Source organism: Sparus aurata, chromosome 22 (genome assembly GCF_900880675.1).
Source record: "Sparus aurata chromosome 22, fSpaAur1.1, whole genome shotgun sequence".
NCBI lineage: Eukaryota > Metazoa > Chordata > Actinopteri > Spariformes > Sparidae > Sparus > Sparus aurata.
This window is the reverse complement of record NC_044208.1, coordinates 8,274,145-8,300,057: the sequence shown is the minus strand read 5'-3', so window position 1 is coordinate 8,300,057 and position 25,913 is coordinate 8,274,145. Positions and strand designations below refer to the sequence as shown.

General features: G+C 44.4%; 1 protein-coding gene across 4 annotated transcripts in view; it reads left to right on the top strand.

Moving 5' to 3' along the window:
• The first annotated feature begins 4,239 nt into the window (after positions 1-4,239).
• The window catches only part of hivep2a (HIVEP zinc finger 2a), a 122,754-nt gene continuing 101,080 nt past the window's right edge, over positions 4,240-25,913 (top strand). For all 4 annotated transcript variants that reach the window (XM_030404491.1, XM_030404490.1, XM_030404489.1 and 1 more), the window contains exons 1-2: positions 4,240-4,693; positions 16,794-16,843. The gene's annotated coding sequence lies outside the window, so the exon portion shown is untranslated. The remainder of the gene's footprint in view (positions 4,694-16,793; positions 16,844-25,913) is intronic.

Below are 25,913 nucleotides of genomic sequence, written 5' to 3'. Positions count from 1 at the left end.
TCTGATTTACCTCTGAATAGTTAAAATCACATGATGACATACAGTGTTCAGTAGCTGCGGTGTTTTCAAAGAGCAGGAATTGTACAGAATCTAACAGATTAAACCAGAGTAAAAACTGTTAGCAGAGGTGGGATTCACACCCTGCAGACTCCACTCTGCAGGGTGTGAATAACACACACACACACACACACACATGCACACACACTCCTTGAAATGAAGATCAAGGAATCAAGGAGGCGTATCGACATGTTTCATGTTTCATCTGGCCCAGGATGTTTATTTCATGTCTCTAATAATTGACAGTTTATGGACAGTTTTTATCTGGTGTATGCTCAGCACACACTTTCAAAGTGTTAGTCGTGTTATTTCTTCAGATACTGATACACCCGGGTTGGGGAGAAAAAAGTGGAATAGCAAGAAACCAGTCCATTATCGAAGCAGGAACATTTAGGTTATCAATAAAGGATTCATTTCGCATGTAAAACCTGTGGCATCAGTGGAAAGTCTGCAACAGAAGGTCAAAGGATTTCTGATTGTTGATTGTTCCGTCGGTGACTGAGCCACATCTCTCCCTCCGTCTCAGTCGGCCGCATCTTGAATAATTCTCACGGCACTGTGAACGGATGGATGCCACCGAGACATTTATCAGATCATTATGTGTCATTATCTGTTCCCAGGTACAATGGGAGCTATTTGAAGGAGGCTGACATGGTTACGTCAGAGCTCGAGCGCCGCAGTTCCCATCGCGGGCCTTTGGCTGAAGCTCTGCATCGTCGTAATCGAACCTGTGGAGCATCAGGTACAGGGCGCTTTGTCTCCAGTGATCTATCAGAGCTGCCACCTGTTGCTAAAAGGCGCTTACAAGAGCTAATGTAGTTTATTAGCACAAAGGGGCAGCTGCATCTGAACCTTTCCAAAGGCAAAAAAAGGACCTTATCAGGCCTGATTTAATTTATTAGCAGGAGGGCTGCCTAAATGAGCTCCTCTGTATTCTCAAATGTGTTTTACAGATGAAAGGCCTCGGAGCTGGAGTGGGGTTGTTGTCTGAATACTGAGGATTCACCTTAAATGTGGAAAAGATGGCTTCTTGTTGTTGCACATATGAAACGTGGCTGCACAAAGACGCAACAATTACATATCTGAATACGTAAATAAAATCTATGGAGGCACATGTAACATATTTGGCCTTTACCACTTTCTATCTTCCCAGGAGACTCTAGCCACCAGCCATTCTTCATCAGCCTCTCCATGGTTTCGTCCAAGGATCGCAGCTCTCCTGTCTCTCTCCTGATTTATTACAAATTTCCATGCTTTTTCACAACCTGTTTTATGGCACCACACAGCATGTAGTCTGCTGCACTGTTGCGCTTCATCCTCGCTAAGGATGAAGAAAGTTAAACGGATGTCCTGGAGACACATTTAGTAAAATCTGCCATGTCGAGTTTGCTGTCGTTCACAGGGGGTCGCACTGAAGTCAGTCGGCATTGAGAGGCTGGCAATCACAGGGCACTGGCGTGCACAGACTCTCTACAGGGCAAAATGTGAATGAATGAATTAAAGCTGATGAAAAATAGTTTGTGCCAGAGGGGTGGATTATTCTGCATTCTTTCCTGAGTAAAAACATAAGTATTTTGTAATATATTAAAAACGGTTGAAATATACTGATTTTGTTATTTTTATTCTTTTAAAAGTTCCAAGAATCTGCAAGAGTACATTTTTTTCAGCTGAGAACCCTCTGACCCTCACAACGGTTTTGAAATACTCCCTATTTTTGAAGTCTCAGTGTCATGATCCTATCATTTTAGTTTCATTGTATGTGTGGTTTCTGGGTTTTAGTTGAGTCTTTACCATGTTGTCTGCCATTGAGTTACCCTGATCCTGCCATTAGGTTGCCCTGATCCTGCTGTTGAGTTACCCTGATCCTGTCGTTGAGTTAGCCTGATCCTGTCGTTGAGTTACCCTGATCCTGTCGTTGAGTTACCCTGATCCTGCTGTTGAGTTACTCTGATCCTGTCAGTGGGTTACCCTGATCCTACCATTAGGTTGCCCTGATCCTGCTGTTGAGTTACCTTGATCCTGTCGTTGAGTTACCCTGATCCTGTCGTTGAGTTACCCTGATCCTGCCATTAGGTTACTCTGATCCTGCCATGTTTCCCTGATCCTGCCATGACTCTCGGGTCCTGCCATGTTTGCCTTTTCCAGCTGTTGGTTCTGAATAAACCTTATCACCGTTCTTCCTGCCTGCTGTCTTGTGCATTTGGCTCCACCTTCTCTGCTTCAACGTGACATCAAGGTTGGAAAGTACACGAGCAGGATGCTAGTGCAACTAGAGCTTTCTTGAGCTGTTATGCTATGAAAAGTTACATGAATGTGAACATCCACATTGGCAAAACCTAATCCAGGCCCAGTGCAAACCAGACAAAATATGGAGTTTACCTACAAAAATATTGGATTTGCAACTATGACCAGGCAAAGTAGGAAACTGCCCTGGCTTCCAGAACTACAGGCAAGGCTTGATTTATAATAGGGTGCTCAGTACTTTTGATGAGTGTCATGAGACATTAAACAGCTGCACGAGGTTTTTTAGCTTAAGCTTTGCCGAAAGGTTTCAGCCGTCTCCGTGGCAACCAGACTCTATCCATTAGCTGCTAAAATGACTATGTGACAAATGTGACCGTGTACAGGACATACCAAAATAGTCCAGCTTGAGTTGCCCTTTTCAGTTGAAATAACGATTTACTGTGTGTTAGTATGTTGATTGAAATTAAAATTGTTTGGCTATCAGTGTGTTACAAAGTAATCAGTTTGAGTACTCAGATTACTTTTTTGTTGTAACAAGTAATGTAACGCGTTAGTTCTGCAATTCGAGCAATCCATTATTTAGTTAGTTTCTCATAAAAGTAATATGTGTTACTGGAAAAAAGAAAAGAAAGGCTACAACATGACAGTGGAGTCAGTACATTGAAAAGGTTCATGTACAGCTTGATACACACCGTCTGGATATTATAATCCATATGCAGACCGGGTCGCGAAGAGGTTGTACCATAATGTTTGGTTGTTCTAAAGTACTCTAACATGTATCTTTTCTCACTAGATAACGCAGCAACGTAACAAGTTACTTTTCAATGGCCGTAATCTTGTAACAAACTGAGTTAATTTCAAAAGTAAAATTCCCCAACTCTGTCGGCTGCATGCATCAGTAAACCTCTGTATAAACTCAGTACCACACAGGACTAGCTTATCATTTTGAGGAAAATGCCGCTTTGCCTTCTTGCTCAGAGTTAAGGTGAGTAGGCCGACATCACGATACAGTCAACATCAGGCTACAGCCAAGATGCAGTTAGCTTAGCTTAGCCTAGCATTCAGACAGTAAGCATCTAGCCTGGCTCTGCCCAAAGTAAAAAAAAGAAAAAAAAAGATAATTTAAGAAGGTGTCTTAATTGTTTAATCCCAGAAAAACTAAAGTGTCAAAATGACATTTAGCAGTCAGATTCAGTGGCTTCCTGCAGTCCTGTTGTCACTGTGCTGTTGCCGTGCAACCAGAGGAGCTCCAGGAAGTCACAGTCAGACTCTCTCACTGCTTGGTTTTGTGCACAAATTATTATATTTGTGAGGGAATATTCTTTATGTTCGTATTCTTTCTTTCTGTTTCATCAAATCGAAACACAGGAAACGTGAAGGGACGGTGTAAAAAAACAGGAGTCGTGCTCTAGATTTGACTTCTGCATTTTGTATTATTTATATAATCTAATTATAATAAATATAATTTGTATTAATGAGTTAGATACAGATTATACTGTATGAAATATCACTAAAATACAGAATTACAAGCAACAGCAATATTATTTGTGTTGTTCTAATCATCGTATATTCATAATATTTAGATTTTCAGATGACATGTTGTATGATAGGATGCCTCTGTATTGCAGGCTGTACATCGGTGTATTCACTTCCAGTCTAAAACCCACGGCAGAGTATAAAGCCAGCCGAGGCAGGCAGACAGTCAGACAGACAGGTCGCTCCAGAGGTGACCGGGGAATCCTGCTCTCTCTGCGCCGGCAGACAGAGCCTCCTCCTCGGCCACTGCTCCTCCTCCCCTCCCCTCCCTCTGCCCTGGTTGCGCGCTGGGGGATCCGACGACGTCACACGAGCGCACACACACATACATACACACACAAGCAGACACACACATACACACGCCCTCTCCCTCTCGCTCTCTGCCGCTCCGTCTCTCTCTCTCTCTCTCTCTCTCTCTCTCTCTCTCCCTCTCCTCTATGCTGCTATTCTGGGAAGTGGCGTTTGGAATAACCCCCGTGTGCGTATGAGTGTGTGTGTGCGTGTGTATGTGTCTCCTGATTTCACCCTCACACACACGCACACATACACACACTCACAACACAGTCAGACGCACACATTTGACTGTCTGCCTTGGCTGCAGCAGTGGAGCTCCGGCAGCAAGAAATCCGCTCGGAAAAGGATTCCTTCCATTTTTACGCGCAACTTTTCCTCCGTCGGCGTCGTTTCCACCGCTCCGCCTCGACTGTTGTGGATTTTCTACCAAACCGCCTCCTGGCTGTTTCTAGCGGGCAACAAGCGAGGTGTCAAGCCCGCCCGGAATCGGATCTCCTGTCACCGCCGCTTGTTGTCATTTTCGCACGGAGACGGAGACGCGCAGCCGGAGCGCAGACAGAAGGTAAGCGCGGGGAAGGGAAAACGAAACCTTTTCCCCGGACACATTCTCACACATTTCACACTGACAGCGGGTTTTTCCGCGCCGTGACGGACACTGTGGTTTATTTTTTCACGGCACTTGATCTTTTGTTTAGCTTATAAGGGCAAGGCTATGCAGGGGGAATACCCCGGGCACGCATTGCATTGCATGCAGATTACCCGGGTTGCGTAATATCCTGAGGAATTTGCAGTAGCCTGCACGGCCGGGCTGGCTGCAAGGCCGGGGGAGAGGGAGAGAGAGAGAGGCAGAGCGGGAGGGATGGAGGGAGGGGGTGAGTGTCGGTGGATATGAAGCTGTGAAAGTGGAAGCTCGGATAGGTGCGATGGTGTGATTTCTGCGTCTGGAAGGTCGATTTTCTGCATGTGTGCGCCGCGAGGCACCAAGGCTGCTCTGCGCGCTTCTGGATGGCTCCGGCTCATAGAAGTTCACCTGCAAATCAGTTTTTTAATAACCCCCTGATGTTCATGGAGTCGCCGTGTGAGTGTTTTTAAAAAAGTGAGTTTCAGCTGTGACCTTAGCGCACTCCCTTTGGTATTTCCTCGTTGCCGCTACAGTGAGATCACCGTGGCTGAGTGCGTGTCGCTGAGAAATGTCTCCCCCCAAAAAAGACGCGAACGGTGTTGGAGACAGGAGTTCTTTTTTTTTTCAGAAGGGAGTGACTTTATCTCATATGCTCATCGTTTGTTTCCTCTGTTTGTGTGTCCGTATGAGAGAGAGAGAGGGAGAGAGTGAGAGAAATGGTGGGTGGTGCGCTGGCTGGTTCCGGGAATGTTCCATGACGTGTTGCCGTCTAGAGAGGGGCCCCAGCCGGGGAGACTCCGACGCACGGCCCGGCCCTGCTCCCGCTCTCTCCCTCTCTCTCGCTCTCTCTCTCCCTCTCTAACAAGCCTGCTGATACTCCTGAGCTGGAAAATATTTCAGCCTTTTTTTTCCTTCTCGCTGCACTTCTCCGGCACAGATTTACAGCCTCATCATATAAGCACGCTGTGTTGCTGCGCGTCATAATCCCGTGATCCGCTGCTCACTCCCGCAGGGAAGCTCTGTCATTTCCCCCGCGCCTCCACCCCTCCACGGAGAGGTCAGGGGTCAAAGGTCAGGGTCAAGCACTACTGTACAGGCTCTGCTTAGAAATAGTAAGTTCTCCTAAAATTAGAAATTCGCTCGTTATCTACTCAGCAGAAGTCAGGTGGTGTTTCGTAGACCACGAAAACTTTTCTGGAGCTTAACGGCAAAACAGCGTTGCAGCATTCTCCTAAACAACTGACGCAGATGGGGACTTGTTTAAAACATAAAAACATAAGAGAAAAAAAACAAAAACATGAACTGTGTCTGCAGAAGCCACAACATCACAAACTGAAAGATGATATTTACCCTCCTGTCAAAGCAGAAGTCCTCAATGCAGCTGCTAAAGTAGCACCTCATCTGAAGCTGCTGCTTAACCTCAACAGCCAAACAACATCTTTTCAAAATCAATTTGCAGTTATGGAATGTAACTAAGTAAATTTACTTATGTAGCGTACTTGAGTACAGTTTTGAGGTACTTGCTCTATACTTAAAGGGTAACTCCACCAGTTTTCCACAGGCTATTAAAGTGTGTTTTTCAGGTATTGGGGAGTAAGACTGCACCTGTGGAAAACCTTCCGAAGAAGCTGCATCTGATAAATGACCTCCAATGATGTCACTTAGTGGATAAATTGAATTGTGGGTAATGTCGGCGCATGGTTACAGGCCCTCCTGTTACAGTGTTGGACTCAGTTCAAAAAAACAAGTGATCAAAATCAATGCAGCAGAACCATAACATCTTTTTTTATTCCACACATTATTCTTCCCTTTTCAAAAGCTGGTGCCTACATTCCCCACAATGCAACTTTGCCAATGAGTGACATCACTGGAGTCAATTCATCAGATTACATGCAGCTTCTTCTGGAGCCACAAAAGACTTGATACTACTTTTTTTTTCCAGATATTCAGTATTACTCACCAAGATCTGCAAACACATGTTAACGTGTAAAATTGGTGGAGTTACCCTTTAAAGATAATAATTTTCTGCAATTTCAAACTTCCTCTCTGCAACAGTTATTACCATATTTATACAAAAATTAGTTACTAGTTACTTTGGAGATGACATGCTGCATTAGAGACCAAGTAGCACATTTTTAATTTAATATATTTTGTCAGCGATCGGACAAATGACTCTGATTATCAGAATAATGCAGAACATTGTAGCCTGGCTGATAATTAATTGACCCAAAGTATCAATACATGTAAATATATGTATAATTTTTGGTTGGTTGGTCACTTCTGTTGCTCAAAGGTCCATTTTGTAAGAAAGTTGATTTTTGAGGCTCACTCTCAGCTCACCTTGGGATTGCAGGTCGGGTCACTCGCCATCCCAAAGAATGAGACTCAAAGATGAACTTTCTTTCAGCAGACCTTTGAGCGCATCATTGCCAGAAAATCAGCCTACATTTAATATCATACACTTTAGGACTTTCACTCAAGGCTTTTGCATTTACCAAACTACGACTTTCACTACTTATCTTTACTTTCACTCAAGTATGACTTTTAGGTACTTTTCACAACCAGATCAATTGGGGATCTTGGGGCTTCTGGCGACTTTCATATACCAGACGAGCTGCATTGAGCCATTTTCAAGCGAGTACCCAGCTACTTCCGCTGAACGCTGCAACACCTCTGTGCGGTAAAGCTCCAGGAATGCATTGCAGACTACGAGACCCGACTTTTCATCAGCATGGGGGTTGAGGAGATGATGACTGAATTTTCATTTTTCGGTGAACCTATCCTTTAGGTACTCTACAGCAGGTTGGACACAGCGCGGCCCAGCTGCTGCCAACATGACTGTTTGGTTTTTGGAGCGTTTCTCTGATGTTTAATATGTCACAGGGAGACAAATTAAGGACACAGGGACCCTAAAGATCAAGCGTCACCTTGCACGGAGGCATGCAGTAAGTAGATAGATAAACAAATCAGAACACTTAGTGTGCATTATGAGAGGAAAAATCAGTATGTATTTTTCACAAAGTGTCATTGTGTCCTTGTTGGCAGGGAAAGCAGCTAATTTTAAACTCAGACTGACACTGTAAAGACGGTATTTTTAGAAACAAACTAAAAGCTGTGTGCGCTGCGGAACAATTAAAGCAAATGGAGGCTGAACGCCGACAGAAATAAATGGAGTGAAGGGGGACGCTCCGCTGAAGGAGACCAGCAGCAGGATCTGGTCCTGGACGTGTTTGTGGTGTTTGTGGGGTTGCACGGCTGCAGCTGAAGAGATCATTACAGTATGTATTCTGCTTTCAGAAGGACAGACGCACGCCGTGCACGGCTGCGGTGCACGTGTCTCTGGTGAAAGTTTGTGTGTGTTTGTGTGTGTGTGAGCGTGCACGGGTTAAAACCGACCTACGTACCATCTGTGCCGCTGCCACCTCAGATGGCCATCGGGTTGTACTGCGTAGGCGCGTGCCTCCATGCACACACACACACACACACACACACACACACTATTACCAGGGTGGATGGGCGTACCGAGAATGTGCGCAAGGTGATTTTTGGCTTGAAAACATGCAATTAATTTATTACGTAGGCCTTGTGAGAACTCAGTGTGCATATGCAGGTGTGTCTGAGCATACCGACGCTTAACACACAATTAAACAGCAGTCACCAGTAGGGCTGAGACGATTACTCGAGGTATCCGAGTACAAACAGTTCTTTGGTTTGATGCCATGCAGATTTGACAGCAAACACTGTCGCCCCACGCAGGGCTGACATTGTGCCACGTGTTGATTTGTGACATGGAAGTGAGCCTTTCGGGCCTTGACAAACGAGGAAAAGAGAAGACAAGCAAAAACATCAAACAGTTTTTGTGAGCGTTTTGGTTTCCAAGTGGCCGGGCTGCTGTTTTAGCAGCTGTGCCACACTGGCTTTATAGGGCCAGTATCCTTGTGTTTTATGGATCCCACTGCTTTTCTCACAAGACACGCCCTACTCTGTCTCTGACTGACTTCTGTCTTTTCATTTTCCAAGATGAAACCATGGCCACTTCAGTTTGATCAAAGCCGTGATGGCTTAATACATCCATGGAGTATTTCAGTGGGAGAAGGCGAGACAGTTGGTGAAGTTCAACCTTTTTCCCGTTAGCTGGATAACCAGAGAGAGGGGAAGGATTTCAGTGGGCCGCGATGAATTTCCTATTAAATCATAACTCAAATGGGGCAAGAATTAGCAAGTGTGCTATTTCTGGGTTTTTCATGCTCTTGGTCTGCAAAACAAACAGAACTGATAGTAGACTGTGAGCTGTAGTTTCCCCGGTAAACACACCGACCGCTTCTGCTGTCGCAAATGCTCAGCCTAGCCCGGAGACAGTCCGGCAGCAAAGAGCAGCTCTGGAGGATGAATGACCCCGAGAAGACTAGCAGTAGACCGAGCAGGAGGACGTCGAAGAGGTTGTTGTGTTTACTGGGGAAACCACCGCTCATAAATCGCTGTTTCGGGAACAGAAGAAGAACAGACAGAGACAGAGCAGCAGTTTGAAGGGTCTTTTTGGGCAAGAAAAGCCACGATGTTCTATGATAACACGCTATTTACCTACGGTGCGGCTAGCCTGAAAAAGTTTTCTAACCTGGAGGTGTGAAACGGGAAAATTCTTCTTCTGCTTTTCTTTAATCATCGTGTCTTTACTCGTGAAACAGCTTGAGCTCCTCAACTGCTCACAAATCAGAGACATGCAGCCTGTGAAGTTCGTTGTATAGCCTTGACAGTCAGGGACCCGCTGAACACTCATATTAGGATTGATTGGACAAAAAAATCTGAACTCAAGGACCACAAACTTACTTTTACAGTGCTTTTAATCACATCTTATTGCCCCCCTCAGAGTACAGTTTATAGCTTAATTGTCAGGTGATAACAAGTGGCAGTATATGGCGAGGGTTATAACCCCTGTCTCTGTTTAAAGACAGTGTAGACTGTGGACAGCCTTATTGATTGGCTGCAATGCAGTTCTTCTGCTCTTGATTTATTACATTCCTGTGTGGACACTGTGTTATTAAGAGACTTACATGAGGCACGCTGCAGTATGTGAAGAAACAAAATACCCAGTAAGGTTTGCAATAATGACTTAACGCTGTCTAGTAAAGTTAAAAAAAGGGCAGCGGTCGGGTTTTGACTGTGTCTTTATCTGCGCCGTTGCTTTTAAACCCATTTAATTATTATCTGCGTGTTTGCTTCCGGCTAATTGTGGCCGCGTTCATCTCCTCCTGTCCGTCTCGCTGCTGGCTGTGTATCAGCTCGCCGCAGATGTGATTAGTTTTCTCCGTTTGCTGTGAATTAAGACACGGCATAGCTGGAGAATTTGAATTGGCTGTTGATTTGTGGCACACACACACACACACACACACACTGCTGGGCTTTGATTACAGCTTAGTGTGGTTGGTGTTCGTCCTGAAGTGAATTCGGTGAGAAAACTTTGCTCTGCTCGGTATTTTGGCATTCTTTGCGTCACTCGGCCGGTTATTGTGACATATCAGACGCCTCCGAGTGGATTATCACTGACAAATAACAGCTACGTTTGCAACATAATGCACCCACGACATGGTGACACCGTGCCCACCGGTTCTCCGGAGGGAAGTGAAAGGGCTTTCTCCGGAGGGCGGCGAATCGAGAGGAGCCTCACACTGAGCTGATCCAGTTCATCTCGCCGAGCTGTGCCACTTTCAAACGCAACTGCACGGCTTCACCTGCGCGCGCACGTGTGTGTGTGTGTGTGATCACCTGAGAGCTGTGGAGGAACCTGAGAGCGCTCCAGTGACTGAGGTCCTGACAGCGATGGCTAAATTATTAAGACACACACACACACACACACACACACACACACACAGTTAATGAGTTGGTTGACTGGCTTCTCCTGATCAGTTCTTCTTCTGTGTGTTTTTTTTTTTTAATACTTGGCTGGACATGCAGTATATACACCTGAGGAGAGGAATACAAGAGAGGAAAGGTGTGAGTTACCTCCTGTAGAGGAAGAAGAGAGAAGGGAGAAAAAGAAAGAGGAAGATGAGCAATGGGAGGAGGGAAGAAATGAGAATGGAGGAAAGAAATAGGAAGTAGAGGGGGGATGTGAGAGAAGAAGAGGAGAAAAGATGACCTAGGTAATCAAGGAAACAAGGAAGGTGAAGAGCTAGGAGAGAGGAGACAAGAGGAGAAAAAAGGAAACAAGAAGAAATGAACTGAGGCGAAAGGATACTAGAGCAGGGGAGAAAAAAGGAGAGGTGAAAAGAGGCAGAAAAGAGAGGGGACAAGAAAAAGCACGAATAGAGGAAACAAAAGATGAGGAGAGGAGAGCAAAAAAGAGTAGAGCAAGAAAGAGAAGGGAAGAAAAAAAGGGAGAAGAGGAGAGGAAGCAAGTCGAGGTGGGACAAAATGAAAGGAGAGGACAGGAGAGAGGAGAGGAGAGCTGAAGAGAGGTAAGGAAACAAGATGAAAGAAAACTCTACAGGAAGAGGCGAGCAGAGGAAACGAAAGGAAACAAGAGCAAAGGAAACTAGAGGAGAGGAAACTCAAGAACGAGCAATAAAGGGAATGATAGAAGACGAGGGAAACAAGTGGAGGGGAGAATCGGTGAGAGGAAGTGAGAGGATGGAAGAGGATAAGAAACAAGAGGAAAGAAAACTAGAGGAGAGGAAGCAAAAGAAGAGGAGAGGAAACAATTGGAAAAGACAGGAGATGAGATGAAAGAGAGGATGGTGAAGGAGAAGGAGAAAGACAAGGGGTAACAGAGGAGTAAGAGGTTTCCAAGCTTCACCGACAGACAGCAGTGTGTCTGTTCTGTCAGCTGCTGACACACTTTTCATCTAAAGGACTCCTTCAAGTGTGTGTGTGTGTGTGTGTGTGTGTGTGATCTCAGCATGTTGTCCTCAGCTGTACAAAAGGAAACTCCCTCTCTTGTCCCCCCCCCCCCCCCTACACACACAGCAGCCAGATGAGGACATCGTTCTGTCCCTCAGCCAATCAATGATCACTTTGATGCCGCGCACGTCCGTTTGCTCCACTCCAGCCAGTCGCCTGGCAGCTTTTTGATAGCCTGGGAGATGTGATAATTTCCCACCTGTGAGATGCTCGCTGGAAACTGTGTGTGTTTGTTTTTGTGTGACAGGGAAGAGAGGCCGACATCGAATCCTCTCTTTACTCCAAGGGAGGTGCTGGATGTCAGGTGGGCTGTGTGTGTGTGTGTGTGTGTGTGTGTGTGTGTGTGTCTATTTAAATTGGCAGTGAGATGATAGAGAGATAGAGGGACAGAGAGAGAGAGAGAGAGAGAGGGAGAAAGAGAGAGAGAGAGAGGGACCTTTACCCAAACTGGCCTACTTTCTCAACAGCTTGTAATTAGTCTCACTTCATGCATTTATGCATCAGACAGTCGAGCTAAATCAGTGTTTTGTAATCAGAAAATCCCAACTGACAACATTTACTCTCCTTTTAGTGTACGCTGCCTGTCAAGGGATTACTATAAATCATATACAGTATCTAATATATACAGAGGGATGCTTTACACATACATACAGCGGTCGTCTCACCTCTGCAGCCTTGCTTGAATGCTACTGTGCCATTTGAATAACACAGTAGAGGTGTTGTGTTCCTTGATCATGTGTTGGAGGTGCAAGAGCCTGTCGCCTTCATCTCTTTATCATCTCAATATGGCTGTTTCACCTTGTGTTATTCCTTCTGCAATCTTTATAATTCATTTTCTGACCCGAAATATCTACGTTTGTTATGTGGCGTAGACTAACACTGAGTGAACGTTGCAAGGCTGTCGCTAACAAAGTACTCTCACTAATGCTCTTCCTGAAAACTGCTTCAGAATATAGGCTGAACCCTCCAGCTGGTTCAGTACAAAGGTTTACATGTGTAGGTTTGTGTTAGCAGTAAGCTAACATAACAATTACAGCAGGATTGGCAAAGCACATGCTAATTAGGGGTTATTAGCTCTATTTTAGATCTGAGTCCTATTTCTTGAAAAGCTTTTAAAGGTAATAGTTTGCTTATAGTACTGGTTGCTGTCAATATATACCATACCTATACCATGTTAGCTATTAGCATGTTAATTTAGTAAAAGTTTAGAAGAGCAAAAAGGAAACTGTCAGCCAAAAGGAGAGAGTATTGCGATCCCTTCCCAAAGTCCCAAAATTAGAACCGTCTGGGATTTAGCTTCATGATGAGAAGCAAGCAAACTGAGCACAGCTGTAGACTCAGCTAGCTGCTTGCTAAGTAAGCTAACTGCCAGGAAATAACACTGTCTTTCAGAAATAACACTGTAAGTGGTAATGAGATATGACTTGTAAAAAGGGCCTTTGGATGTCTAGAGGTTACTTAAGCTTACTTTTCCCCTACACTTGCTGCTGCCAAGATTTTGATGATTGTTCATTCATTGGTCCAGTACATGTTTGCCGTTAGCTCAGCCTGAGTTTAGTAAACGCAGTTTGCCAAAAGAGAAAAGAATATGCATTCAAAAAGCTAAAAAAAAAACCTAAAATCCGAAGATCAACTGGGTTTTGTTACTTAGCTTTATGATGAGAAGGAAGAAACCAGGCCTAGCTTTAATCTAGCTGCTTGCTAAGTAAGCTAACTTATCTGGAAATCATGGCATGTTTTGTGTTTTAAGTTTATAGGCTATAAGTGGTAAATGCAGGAGACATTATTTTAATTATGAATATTTTTTTATTGCAGTGGGCAGTTTTAATAGAGCTTGGCTAACAGGTTCCCCTTGAATTTCTGTAGGCAAATGCTAAAAGTAAAAATGATTTGGTTTGGTTTCAGATAGCTAGCTCTATTTTGGGACTGGGTCCCACTTGATGAAGGACAGCTTTTTAAACCTAAACGCTGTGAAAGTTTGTGACATTAACCTACAGTAGCCTACACTTAGATGAAAAGACTGATATCAATTTCCTTTTTGTTGATTCTGTGGTCCAGAACATGTTATAGCATGTTAGCTAGCAGTACAAAATAATTAAATTGAATGGTGTGTGTTGTTAGCTTACATGCTAGCCACCAGTACACCCATCTATCACTTGGGATTTGTCAGTTTCATGATGAGAGGCAAGAAATTAGGCCCAGCAGTAAAAGCTAGCTGCTTACGTAAGATAATTGAATGGAAATCATGCTGATATTGTTTTGAGTTTGTTTACTGGAAAAAATACCAGATACAAATATTGTAAATATTGGTTTTGGATTACTTTTGAAACAGCTTCGCAAGGTTTTCCTCTCTTGTTGTCTGTATTGCTGAACCAACGAGAACAGAGATGAAACTGACATCAATCTCATCTGTTAAGAACGTTTATACCTTACTACTTTAGATGCTAAAAAATCTCAAAAGCTAAATCTGTCTTTTTTTTTATTAGAAAAAACATTGCAGCTATGAATTATGAATGCAAAAAGCCACCACAAATCAGTGGCTGGATTTAATAAAATGCTACAAAAATCCACAACTCTAAAGTAATGTACAGGTCCTTATACAACTTTCATAGTTTGGTTTTATGTTTTTCTTATTATTATCTCTATAGCTAACTGCTAAAGTGTCAGTGTCTTGACATCATATTCCCAGCAGCTTCGGTGTATGAATCAAAGAAGGTTTCAGTCGTCAAAAGTACCAGAAATGAGCTTTTCATGTCTGTCGCTTGGAATCTAGAGCCGCTGCTCCGTCACTTTCAATAGTCATTCGGGCAGAAATATGCATTTTTGCACCTACAGAAATGAAACCAGAACTAGAAAAAACGTTACGACTACAAAATCTGTCGTTCACTTTTGAGTAAAGTGTGAAACTCACTTTCTCTCAGTGGGAAACTCTCACTTTCGCGCTTGCAGTAACTTACGCCTTGCATCTACGTACACGTAAAGCCCTGCGCTCAGTCGATGTCTGTGGTGGGGATGTCCAGTGGCATTTTGGGAAATGTAGTAGATCTAACTGACGTACATGAGGAAAGGTTATGGGAAGTAGGTCAGGCAGAAATGTCAGATTAAAATGAGCTGAGCATCACAGGGACTTTTTGTTCTTCAGCTGTAATCTCAAAATCTATCTCTGATATATTCTTAATGTGTTTCAAATAAAATGATTTTGACCAATCTTTACAAAATCTGAGAGAAAATAATTAAAAATATAGACATTTTGATAAGTGATGGATCATAAAAATATACAACGTGCACGAGACTCACAGAAATAGTTTATTTTAGATTATTTAAGAGGATGTTACTAATAATGAGCAATTTTTATCATTTTCTCTCAATTTTTCCTTTACCTTTTTCTTTGTAGAACCTTTTTCTGAGCCTTTCCTGCTGCAAGAGAACAGCAGTTACTTTAAAAAGTAGTGTTTTCAATACAAATCAATATAAAAGGAGCAGTAAATCTTGAATATGTAACTCTTATGTTGAACCCTTTGACTCTTGTTGGCGTGCCATTCCCGAGCTCTGCTGCCTGATCTGATATTATCTGCTACAGTTGAGTTAGCGGTAGCACAATGAAAACACAGAGACGGTTACTGCTGCAGGTTTAGGTTGAGTTATTTGCATATCCATACAAAAGATAAGAACACTTAGAAAAATATCAGGGGATGAAAAGAAATCCAATCTCAGCGGGTGACACAGAACAGAAACCCTGACGGGGTTTAAAAAGAAAAACAACAAGGAAAGAAAGTGACAAGAGAAAACTGAAAATCAAAATGACAAACCGATGACACGAGTGATCTGAAACTTAAAGACAGAGAGTCGTGTGTTTTTATTTGTTTATCGCTGGATTCATGGAAGGGTTTGAAATGTCAGTGTCAAACACTCACAATCCGCTGAGAAAATGACAGAGACCGGTGAAGTGTTTTTTGGAAATTTTAGATTACAAACCGCAGGATCAGCATGTCACTTCTGTCGTTGTGGAAATTTTGCAAAAACAACATTGTTATTTACTTTACTGACACGAATTGAAATAACACATCGACATTTATACGCTGAGAGGGAGTCTCGTGACCTTTTGACCTTAAAAGCGATCAAGAATACGCTCACAGTCCATGCTTTTATTTTGACACTACCTGGCCCAAAGTATATGGACACCCAAACTCTTGTGTGATCTTGTTTTTCTAAAACTATGGACCTGAGTCTGCTGCTTCAGACACAAGTGCATCGATGGCGTCCATCGCTGACGCTGGGCGATCAGGCTCATACTCTGCACTCATGGTGATGGATGTGGTGCGGAAGATCTGCCAAACCAAACTGGGAAACTTTCATTATGGCGCAGGTCTGTGCATGAAGGCATTGTTGTTCTGAAACGGGAAGGGGTCTTTCCCCAAGCTGCACACGATTGCTTAAAATATTATTGTATGCTGTAGGCAAATAGTTTTGGTTGGGAGCAGTCGTCAGGCGACCCGAGGAGACGCCAGGGAAAGAAACAGTCCGGCACAAAACTCCCTGGAAGATTCCAAATATTCTTTACGCTCTGGTTTTGCATGGACTAAACAAATGTAATTTCAGCGTTTGAAAACGTTTGCAAGTATGCAATTTCATAGTCACTTTGGAACATTGTTATTACCATATCTGTGTAGAAAAGGTTGGAAAACTGAAGCTGATCATAAATAAACCCTCAAATCTTCAGTCGTCTGAGGACTAACTACAACCGGTTGATCTGGGAAAAGTAATTCAGTTGGTTTTGATGCTCTCCACATTGATTTGACATTCACTCGGTGGTGCCCAAAACGGCCTGGGTGCAGCACCTTTAAGCCTTGTCAGGGAAAACCCTGCCGATTCACTATGTTCAATCGAAAACCTTAAAGGTGCTATCAGTTTCCCCTTATCTACCAGAAAGCAATTAAGTGTATTTCCCATGAAGTACAAATATTACTTTAATGTGTGTCTTTATTGGATATAAGAGGACTTCATGACCAAGTTTTCAGCGAATGTTTTGCCTGACGGCGGCCTTGTTCTGAAACTCCTAGTACTGAGATGTCGCAGAATAATACACACCCAGCTCATGAGATAGATCTGAGTCTTAATCCTTCTCTCATCGTTTCTCCTCCAGGGGTCGTGGCCAGTTTCTGGACTGGACCAGAGGACGAGCAGCTGCATCAGGTAGGATTCACAGAAAAACCACCCAACTGTGTGTGTGTGCACACGTGTGTGTTTGTTATAGCCCACAGTCATGCGCAGAAAAGCAGTCACAACACAGGTAGACGGAGCTGACAGGTGAGGTGAAGTGGAGATGCGCGAAAAGGGGTCATGAGGTCACAGGAAGTCAAAATCTGTAGTTTACGCAGCAAAAGTTGTCACCGTGTGGTTCAACTTGCCGGAGAACGACGTGAGTGTGAATGCATTTTCAGGTGCAAAGAAAAAGGTCAGTGATGGCAAATTGAGACTTATTGACAGAATGGTAAGAAAATCCACTTTTTAAAGTCAAATGTCCTCAAATAAATCCCTCAAAACTGAGTGAAATTAGGTTGAAACTTTCTTTTTTTAAATTGTAGGCCAGCGATATGATTGTAGATGAAAATTGTAGATGATTTAAACTGATCCGGAGAAACTCCTGGACCGTGTCTGAAAGCGAGGAGAAAATGGTGGACAAAGACCTCCTTTGTAATAATAACCATCAATATGATTTAAAATGGCTGATCCTTTTGTTCTGAGGGAGGGAGAGGCTCGCACAGAGAAACAGACGGTAAGACAAGGAGACAGTCGAGCTGTATTCATTTAACCAGAATTACTCTCGCTGTTTTCTCCCGGCTGGTTGCCGGGGCAACCATCCAGCTTCGTTAACAGAGGTGTGACCTCAGCTGGGAGTGTAAATGAAAAAGCTCACTTTCATGGTCCTGCCGCCTGCCGTCATGTAAAGTTTCTCTACTCCCGTCTCTTTGCGCTCGGCACGGTGATGTCATTCTGCTCTCTGCGGACGCGAGCTGGTGTTCAGAGACAGCTCTGGATGAGAATTATTGAGATTGTTTTACAGTTACACGATGAAGACATGACGGAGAGTGTGTAATGTAATGCCAGGCAGAGTAAAAGAGATGTAATCCAAGAATACGGAGGAAATTATGAGTGAGAATCGTCTCAGCACCTCATATTGATATATTGATCTTTCTTTATGCATCAAAGTGTTTTGATTTCTCACTATGGGACCACTTGCTTCTTTTACAATATACGTAAAAACATGGAAACGCAAGAAAACGGTCCACTCGGTCTCACAGAATTGCCACAGGTGATCCGGAATGGAGAGATTTGGGTTTTTAAATGTCTGATAGTCGTTCAAGAGAGAGCCGTGATGCATCTAATAACCCAGTTTTCTCTTAAGTAATGAAGAAATCTGAAATCTAGAAAAGTTCGGTTGTGCCACGACGACGACAAATCAATCTGCCAACGTGTCACGTCATTAATATTACAGTCGAAAGAGGTCCTGCCTCCTCTGTTCAGTATCTTCGATCTGTGACCCGTTAGATGTTGACAATCATTCTCTTTAATGGGTTTAAAGTTTGAAATTCAACCATTTAGGTCGCGTTTCACATCCAGGGAGACTTAACAGTGTAGTCAACAATAGGATAAGCTTCGTTTCTGTGTTTGAAACTGCGAGCATCGGGCCGCAGCATTCTAAAAACAGATATATCGACTGTGAAGGCTCACGCACACCTTCAGTTTCCTGTAGACGGGCGAGTAGGAGGAAATATCCAAAGACGGGAGGAGATAGAACTCCCTCGCACTTGCACACTGCTCTTTTACTAACAATAAACCTGTTTTCGAGATACATTAATATTAGGTGTTATTAGATATTTTAGACGGAAGTTGCAGGAGTTTTATTCTCCCAGTAAACTGATATGTGGAAGCATCACAGTAAGCCCCATCGTGATCATCAGGGATCAGTCAGGTCGGGAAGGACACAGTTAGAATCACAAAACGAGAGAATATTAGAGAGAGCAGCAGAATGAAGCGCCGGTGGAGGATTGATGAAGACGGAGAGGCCGTTAACGCAGAGTGAGGGCTGCTTGCGCTGCGCTCAGGATTCAGCTAACAAAGAAGGATGGGTGCGAGGACGAGGAGGGATGCTGGATGCTGCAGAGTCAAGTGTGGCTCTTTTGCTTCTCTTGCTTTTTAAAAGGTGTGAGGCTGCAAATAGAAGAAGAAACAGTGGATTGTTTGCGTGTGTGTGTGTGGGTGAGTGTATCAGCGGTGTCACTTCCTCTTCCTGTGTAACAGACGGCTTTGTATCAAGGATGAGATGAACTATATCATCCAGACTACCTCTGTCTCTCTCCGCCGCTCTCACATCGTCCCTCTTCTATATGTGTTATCACCCACGACTCTGTGTGTGTGTGTGTGTGTGTGTGTGTGTGTGTGTGTGTGTGTGCGTGCGTGTGCACAGTGCACCGAAATAGATCATGTAAAGCAAAGATTACTATCTGCACCTCAAAGCACAAACGAGCGGGCTTTTAAAGTTCACACAGTGTCATCTCTGTGAAACACACACAGTCACACAACAGAAAACACGCACAGGATGTGCGTCAGTGCTTGCAGACAGTGCACATGCTGTAGAATGCACATATTGTGTGTGTGTGTGTGTGTGGTGTGTGTGTGTGTGTGTGTGTGTGGTGTGTTAGGTGGGTTTCAGGGGACGCAGGCGATGACAAATGTCAGCGGCTGCTCCAAACGGTGGCAAGCTGTTCAGTCAGACGGAGACAGAGAGTATGCTGATGTGATTCGTCTGTCTTTATAGGCACAAAAACAGCCTGGTTAGGTTTAGGGGGAAATGACTGTATATTTTGGGTTAGGAGAGTAAGTAACTTGTTCATGTTAATTATTTGTGCTGACTGCCAGAGTACGTTTGAGTCAAGGTTCATCATAAGGTTTGCCGGATGAGTCAGTGGTTGTTAGCCTCCTGCAGGACCATGAAATGGACCATGGTCCAGTGTTGGACGATTTCATCAAATGGTGTGATGAGTCATACTTGCATGTCGGTGTAGAAACACGCCTGTTACAGCACCGACTTTTATTAACAGTATAGCTGTGGAGTCAGTTAGTCAGCATAGGTACCTCATGACCATCTTGGAGGATGAAACGACTCCATCTGCAATCAGAGGCTGTTTTATTTGAGGAAGCTGTGTTGTTTTAACGTCGACAAATAGCCCCGAAAAATGTCTTGTTCATCTTTTATCGAGTCACTTTAAACTTTTGCAGCGGTCTGTTGGTTTGGTAACCTCAGCACACTGACCCCAAAAAAAGGCCGGGAAATGTTGTTAAGAGGCCAAACCTTTGTATTGGAGCTATAATTACAGAGCAGCAGCGAGATCCAAAAACCCACTAAATGAACCACATCACTGGAAAATAGCCGAAATATCACTGAATGAAGTGATATGACAAATAGAGAGAGAGAGAGAGAGATGGAGCACCAAATGGATGAGGGCGCCATGGTAACCACAGAATCGGTCCACAGAAAAAATGAAGAACCAGGAGTGGACGGGAAGCCAGTGTTGAGCTACACATCAGTCCCTGGTCAGTGATTGGCTAGAACAGACCAGGAAGTGAACTGAAACACACTTGGACACACACACACACACACGCAAACCCACTCACCTCCACTCCCACACAATAGTATGTTCAGATAAAGAAAGTAGAGAAAAGGCAGGAGGTGAAGAGGAAGAAGAAGTGTATGTTCTGTTTCCATGGCGACCACGGCTTGGTACGACGGATGCAAGCTGTGCCCTTGACACACACACACACTCTCTCAAACACACACACACACACACACACACACACACACACACACAGGGCAGAATGATGATCATGTGTATCGACTAACAGCTGTGTCCAAATGAATGGCCTTTGGGTGAGCATCATCGCATACACACACATACTCTGTGTTCCTGTGTGTGTGTGTGTGTGTGTGTGTGTGTGTGTGTGCGCGCAGGCCAACGAGTGAGATAACAGAGCGGCAGAATTTGACTAGCATTATGGGATATGACTGTTGCCGCGACAACAGCAGTTAGTTTGGTTCCCATTTCCTCCAGGTAACCAGAAGTCCACTGGCCTCTTTGTTTGTACATTCAAATCACATGGAAAGTAGTGGTGTGTGTGTGTGTTATTTTGTATGTGAATGTATGTGGGTGTGTGTGTGTGTGTATATATATATAGATATATATATATATTTATATATCTATCTATCTATCTATCTATCTATCTATATATATATACATATATGTATGTGTGAGGGAGTGTGTGTAGTGGTGAGTGGAGTGCGGTACCATAAGGAGCTTTGGTTTCACTTCCGCATCGTTCCTCATGCAAATGAGGGCTTTGTTGCTTTTGCAGCCTGCACACTTCCTGGACATGCTTCGTGTGTGTGTGTGTGGGTGTGGGTGTGTGTGTGTGTGTGTGTGCACACGTTTGTGTGTGAGTGTGAGATAGATAGATAGATAGATAGATAGATAGATAGATAGATAGATAGATAGATAGATAGAGAGAGAGAGAGAGAGAGAGAGAGAGAGAGAGAGAGAGAGAGAGAGAGACTTGGCATAAGAGGCTCAGTTTGTGGAATTTCTGTTTTTATATTTGCATTGGTCTGTGCATGTTTAATTTATGTCAGTTTGTTTATATATTTGTGTGTGTGTGTGTGTGTTTTTACAACCCGTGTTCGTTTTGACACCAGTGTGTCGTCTCATTGATGTGTGTGCAACCACCCCAGCTGAACCTAACCAAACTGTGACCGTGTCCCAACATCAACAGTCCAAAACGCACAATATGCGAATTGTTTGTCACCAGGTTTTTATTTTGAAAGTCTGCCTGGATGTGCATCTTATATATTATTGCTAACTTGACCGCAGAGCCCTTCACGTGCTAATTGACAGGAGGTGGGACGCGTTGGATCTGATTCTAACATATCTGGGGAAAGAAAAGTCAGAGGGATCCGAAAAGTCATTGAGTCGGACCATGAGTGTACACAAAAACAGGAATCCATCCGAAAAGTTGTTGACCAAGCTTTGGATCAGCTGACTGACAAAAGAAGTAGCATAAAGTAATTAAACAGTAGTAACTGTTGTGATAAGAAAGGACAGTAAACACATATATTATTTCAATGTCAGTATCATTGGTCTGGCTCAGCAGCACTGCGGCAGCGATTCTCTGAAGGCCGAGCAACATGCACACTCGTGTTCGACGTGATGAAAACAGCCTCGCGTGTCATCCGACGGCTCGTTCTGACTCAACCTGAGTTGATTTTGTGTTTTCCATTCATAAATGTGACCTCTCTCCCTCAGTGAGAGAGACGCTTCAGACTGTCCACAGGCACAGAATCACTTTAGAGTGCAGGATGAGACATTCAGAGAGAGAGACAGGCTGTCGGTGGGAGGAGAGAAGGAGGGATGGACAGCGAGAGGACAAGGTCAAGAGGGAGGAAGGATGGTAATTAGGTGGCATCACCTCCTCCACCTCCTCTCATCCTCCATCCCTCCTCGCTCCATTATCTCCGCTTTTCTTTGTCCATTTCATCTCTTTCTCTCCCTCCCCTTCCTCTCCTTCACCTCTGACTTTTTCTTTCCTGTCTCACCCCTCCTTGTTTTGCCACTTTTACCTCCACTGTCTGCCTTCTTTCTTTCCTCCATCCCTCCCTTTCTGTATCTCCCGCCGTCTTCTCTCTCATTTCCGTTGACGTTTTCTTTCTATTTCTCAATATTACTCTCTCCATTCCTTCTGCTAATCTTTTCTTTCTTTCCCATCCCTTCTTTTATGTGTCCTCTCTTCCTTTATTTCATCCCCTCATTCAGTTTTTCCCTCGATCTTCCTTTTCTATACCTCTGTCCTTCTTCCACTTGCATTTTCCCTTGCTCCGTAATAATATTCTCTCTCCTTTCCTCTCTCCCTTTTTACTTTACCCATCCCTAATCTCTTATCTTTCCCACCTTGCCTTTTCTGTCAATCGCTCCATCGTGACATCTGTCATTTCATTTTTTTCTCTTCTTCCCTTCCTCCTGCTTATCATCGTCTCCCTTCCCGGGAGTCCTTCCTTTCCTGTCAGTTGTTTTCTTTCATTCCTTCTTCTTCCCCTTTCTCACCCTTCTATCCCCCAATCCTTCCGTTTCTAAACCCTTTCATTTCTCCTTCTACCTCCTCTGCTATCTTTTCTGGCTCACTCCTCATTTTCTGTCACCTTCTCATCTCATCTCTTCTTTCTTAATTTCTTTCTTTCTTTCTGTCCTTCCCTTTCTACACCTCCTTCCATATTTTGCCTCCTCTCTTCCTCTCCCGCATTCATCCCTCCTTTCCTTTCTCCTTCTACCTATCATTCTCACCCTCTACTCCTCTCCTATCCTCCCTGTCACATCCCCTTTTTTTTGGTCACCTCTTCCTTTCTCTCCATCTTTAACTTCCCCATCCCCAGTTTCCTCTCGCCCTCCTCTCTTCTTCTATCCTGTCTTTGAGGAAGGTGAGGATTAGAAAGTGTTACAAGAACATCCCTTTCTTCTCCCACTCCTGATCCCTCCCTCTTTACTTTTTCTCTTTCACCTCATCCATTGTTTCCATTCATCGTTTGCTCCTTTCATCACTCGTTCTCCAGTTTTTTAACCCTTGTGTCATCTCTCCTCCTCGAGAGATTAAAGGAGAGACAAAAAAATGTGTTTCATCTTTCCTTCCTTTTCCCTCCATCCTTCCTTCTCTCTGACTCCCTTCATCTTTCTGTCCTCTCCACTCTCCCACCCTTCCTTGCTTTCCTCCCCTCGATCCCCCCTCCTTCGCTCCCTCGCTCCATCATCGTGCCCTCCGCCCGTCCTCTTCACCTCGCTCCCCTCCCCGCAGTCATCTTTTCATCACTCCCTCCTCCCCTCCGCGATCTCCTCTGCCAGGGAGGAACAGGTGGCTCGCCTCTGCTGTGCCACTCGGTGGCATCCTGCCCGAAAACACAGAGAGAGGAAGAGAGAGAGAGAGAGAGAGAGAGAGAGAGAGAGAGAGAGACAGAGACAGAGAGGGAGAGAGGGAGAGATTGTGGCCCCTGTCAGTGCCCTGGCGCCCCTTCTCGTACCATGTGACGGACGGAAGGAGGAGGAGGAGCAGGAGGAAGTGGAAGAGGAGGAGGAGGAGGGCGTCCGACCGAAAGGCTGTGATTTTCTAGACTGAGGGAGAGAAAGAGAGCAGCAGGTGCTTCAGAGTGAAGCACTCTCACAGACGCACACATGCACTTAAAGATAAGAGCCGCCGGGATATTTCTGTGCCCACACCAGCGTGACATCATTTCCTGTCCTCGCGCAGGAAGTCAACACACTGAAGAGCCTTTGCACTTCAGCGACGAGGGAAACGCTCGAAACGTCTTCCTTCTCCCGCGATCCTTTGTTCCCCTTTGTTCCAGCTGTCCCACATTCATTCGGAAGGCGGTTTTGTTCAAATAGAATCACAGAAAGAGCCTCCAGCCTCATTTCAAGCGCTCCACCATATTCCCCCCCCCCCCCCCCCCCCCCCCCCGCTTTATTTGATTCTCTCCTCCTCTCATGTTAATCTCAGAATTGACATATTTGGGAAAACCGGGGATTGAGCGTCTTCCTGTAGCCGCTAGGATTAGCCGCTGCTACGGTGGCTAGCCGTCCCCCGAGCTAACCCCACATGCATGGCACTAAGCATTAAGGCTGATTAGCTCCACGCTAGCTCACTCATACTCAGGGTATTAAGGCTTAAAAGCTAGCGCAGCTGGCTAGCACCTTGCGCCTCCTGTCAGTCATACGACGCGGGGGATTTGCACATGCTAACGACAGTCAGTTGCCGGGCTAAGAATTAGCGCTTCAAAGAGAGGAGGTAAATCTGGCGCGACCTGAAAACTCATCCCTGATGTGTTATTTATTTTGTTTTTTTTCCCTGCCTTTCCTGCAGTCACAAGTGTTTAAGTGTGGAGGAATGCATGTTATACATATAATACCTGGATGAGGGTGGAGAAAATGTACTCCTGCTCCCTCACGGCCCTGAGAGGGGCGGCGAGAAGTTGCCTGACACCTGAGGACTCTGGGTTTTAGCGAGCGAGCAGTAAACGTCTAAAGCTGAATAAAAAGCAGCTATTAAGACTTTTGGCTGAAGCTGTTGAGTTGTTTTTTTCTCCTCATTATTTTGCTTCAGTCGCAGGATTACACGCTCCTCTGTAAGTTGACAATCACCGTTCATCATGTTTAACACTATGGAACCTGTAGTGGTGAAACTTAACATCCAAACCAAGGCTGTTTCTCTCTGGGGTTTCAGAAGTCATTTAAGGACTCCTCTGTTAAAAATCCAACAAACAGGACAAAGTTTATAACTGTGTCGAGTATGGTAGTTTCTCTGTCAGGTTTTTGGGCTGGAGAGACCGGGTTAGAGGAGCCTGAAGGTCCTGGTCCTGGTCCCAATCCCGGGGGCCATGGCTGTTGTTTTTTTACAATATCGTGCAAACTACTGTTGCATGTAAGCACCTTATCCTGTTTCCTGCATTTGCTTCATCCACTTAATTGGATAAAAAGATTGGATGATGAAAAGTTCCAGTATGACTAACACGACGAAATGAAATTGCTAGCGATCATCTGGACGGAGGGAAACCGCTGGTAGATCCAGCTGGCAGCCTCAAACCAAAGTAGTTGGCACGGACTGGATGAAGACATCAGAAACCTGGATGAAGATGTGATCGCAGGTAGCCGGATAGCCTGGATTCTCTGTGTTCCACGTGGAAGTATCATTCTGAATATAATGAAGCCAGGAAAAGATTAAATCGAAGAAACTAGAGCTCGTGTAAACAGCCGCAGCGTCTCCACAACACTGCAAAAACTCCAGTGTTGTGCTGCCAAATGAGTGCATTCAGTTTCTTTTTTGGCACCGCGAAGGACTGTTTGGAACATACTGAACACGGCTGATTAGTTTATTGTTCTGCAGGACTGGTTGGAAAGTTTCTATGAACGTTTTGAGACATCCATTACTGTCAGTTTAGAGACGAGGGCACCTCGGTTTGTACACACTGCTGCTTATAGTACAGTTGCTCTGTGTTTAACCTTCGGTCCTTGTGTCAAAGGTTCAAGTGAAAATTTGTCTGAACTCTTTTGCTGTCATCCAAACTGTCACAGTCAATTAGCGGTGATACAGTGCAGAGCGCTGTGCTTTCCAGCAAACTCGTGGATTTTGCTTTTGTCTGTCCACGTTTGAAATTTGTTCTCCTTCATGGACA